This window comes from Octodon degus, unplaced genomic scaffold, assembly GCF_000260255.1.
Source record: "Octodon degus isolate 3935 unplaced genomic scaffold, OctDeg1.0 scaffold00037, whole genome shotgun sequence".
Classification (NCBI taxonomy): domain Eukaryota; kingdom Metazoa; phylum Chordata; class Mammalia; order Rodentia; family Octodontidae; genus Octodon; species Octodon degus.
This window is the reverse complement of record NW_004524613.1, coordinates 3,648,089-3,651,206: the sequence shown is the minus strand read 5'-3', so window position 1 is coordinate 3,651,206 and position 3,118 is coordinate 3,648,089.

Below are 3,118 nucleotides of genomic sequence, written 5' to 3'. Positions count from 1 at the left end.
AAACAACCAAGATGTCCATCACCTGAGGAATGGTTGAAAAAGATGTGGTATTTTTACACAATGGAGTATTATTCAGCTATTAAGAATGATAAACTGGAAGCCTTTATATTGAAGTGGATGCCACTTGAACATATACTCATAAGTGAAACTTCACACTTTCCAAACAGCCTCTTAGCCTGTCTCCTCTGTGCCAGTGCTTGTGGCGCTGTCCATTATCCATGGTGCTGAAACACAAGCGGTGCAGACATCCTCCCGCTGCCTCTTTGCCAGTCTCTTAATTGCATTAATTTCTGTTCTTATCTTTTTAATTTCCTCCCTTGTATGATTCTTTTTTTAAAGTTTGAGGTTCAACTTTAGGTTGTTTATTTAGGCACGTTCTGTTTTCCTGATGTGAGAGTTCATCACTATAAATTTTTCCCTTTGGGACAGCTTTCATTGTTAATTTTCATTATATTGTATCACCATTATTGTTTAATTGAATTTATTGTTATTTTCATCTTTAATTTGCTCTATGACACATTATTTTTCAGAAGGGAGTTGTTTAATTTCCATGTGTTTATGTACTTTTTGTGATTTCTTGTGTTATTAATTTCCAGTTCCATCATGCTATGATCAGATAGTATGCATGGGATGATTTCACTTATTCTACATTTATTTAAACATGTTTTGTGGGCTAATATGTGGGCTATTTTAGAGAATATCCCATGTGAAGCTGATAAGAATATATATTCTGGGGCTAAGGAGATAGCTTGGTGGTTGAAGCACCTTCCTGGCAAGCACAAAGACCCAGGTTCAATCTCTCGTACTGCATGTCATGCCAGTTCCAGAATGCCAGGGGCATCGTGCCAGATCCTAAACTGGACATGATGGTGCACACCTGTAATTACAGCACTAGGAAAGCTGAGACTGGATGATCATTATGAGTCTGAACTATGTAGTGAGACCTTGTATCAAATAATTAAATAGAAAAAAGAAACTTTTTTAAAAAAAGAATATATATGCTGATGTCTTGGGGCAGAACATTCTGTACACATCTACCAGGTCAATTTGATCACAAGCTTCATTTATTTATTTATTTATTTATTTATTTATTTATTTTTTTATTTATTTATTTTTGTACTTTTTTATTTTAGGGAAGGGTCTATAGGATGTTCAGGGTCTCACTACTAGATTGGATTCATAGTGATCTGCCTATTTACAGCTTCCCAAGAGCTGGGATTACAGGTGTGCACCACTACGCCCAGTCTCAATCACTGTCTCAGAGTGACCCAGGGGTAGGGCTGGTACAGCAGGCCTGAGGATCAAACCCCCAGCCCCTGTGCCTGCTTTCAGGTGCTTTAATCCACTGAGTTATTTGACTGGGCTCCCACAGGCTTTGTTTAATTCTGATATTTCTTTGTGGATTTTTTGTCTAGTTAATCGACCTATTTGTGAAAGTACTTGTTTGATTTTTTATGTCTGTTAATATTAGTTTTACATAGCTTGATGCACCAGTGTTCAGTGCATATATATTTATGATGGTGAACTTCCTCATCTCTTTTGGTCAGTTTTGGCTTGAAGTTTACATTGCCTGCAAGTCAAATAATGACACCTGCTTTTTTGATTGGTGAGTTGAGACCATTTACATTCATGGTTATAACTGGTATGTATTGGCTTATCTTTTTTGTATGATTTTCCTGTTTTTAGTTCCCTGTTTTTGTCCTCTGTTTAATTACTTGCCTTGTTCGGTTGTTTCATTCTACTGGTGTTCCTTTGTTTGTAGTCTTCATTCTCATTCTAATATTCTGTAGAGCTGGTTTGGTGTCATAAATATCTTCAGTTGTTCTTTGCCATAGAAGTATCTTATTTCTCCATTGATTGAGAAAGATAGTTTTGTGAGGTACATCAATCTGGGTTGAAGATTGTTTTCTTTTAGGACTTGAAATCCCTCACACCAAGCTCTTCTTAATTTGATGGTTTGTGTTGAGAAGTCTTCTGTGATTCTGATGGGTTTTCCTTTATAAGGAAAGATTCATTTTCTTTCTCTAGCAACTTTTAATATTCCATTCTTGTGCTGAATTTCTGAAATATTGATTAGTATGTGATTTGGTTTAAATCTATTTTAGTCTTGGCTATTTGCAGTTCTATATGCTTCATTTATTTGCATGTCAAATTCTTTATCCATGTTTGTGGAGTTTTCTGCCTTTATTTATTTATTTATTTATTTATTTATTTATTTTTGGGTACCACGGACCAAAATAAGAATCTTACACTTGCCAGGCAGGCACTTATGTTACTAAGCTATATCCCTGGCCTTTCTGTGAAGAGGTCCCCCCCATTTTTAATGTCTTTTGTACTATCTCCAGCTTTATCACCTACTCCAGTTAGTCTTATACTGTTCCTCTTTGCTTCATCTTGTAGCTATTGGGTTGATTTTTCATGGTCATTTGCTATTTTATTTTTTTTTTTTTTTTTTTGTATTTTAGGGAACGGTCTGGGTGTTCAGGGTGTTCAGGTTTTCACTACTAGATCAAGCCCATAGTGATCTGCCTGTTTACAGCCTGCCTGCCAAGACCTGGGATTACAGGGATGCACCACCACATCCAGTCTCAATTGTTGTCTCAGCATGCCTTGGGGGCGGGGCTGGCATAACAGGTCTGGGGATTGAACACCTGGCCCCTGTTCCTGCTTACAGGCATTTTAATCCACTGAACTACTTGGCTGGCCCTTGCTATTTTCTTTCTTTCTTTTTCTTTTTCTTTTTCTTTTTTTCTTTTATTTAGTGCAGGGTCTACAGCGTCTACAGGGTCTCACTACACAGACCAGAGTTGTAGTGATTCTTCTGTTTTCAGCTTCCCAAGCACTAGGATTTCAGGTGTGCACTACCATGCCCAGTCTCAATTGCCAGTCTCAGCATGCCCTGGGAGCAAGGCAGGCATGACAGGCCTAGGATCAAACTTCTGACCCCTGCATCTGCCTAAACAGGCACTTTAATCCACTGTTATCTGGCCAACACTTTGTTTGCTGTTTTCTTTCTGTCTTTTTTTTGTAGCTGGCTCAGCCTGCTCTAGGGGCTGGGCTGGTATAGCATGTAGTGCTGGGTATCGAACTGTAAAGGGTTAATGTGAAACTAATGTAA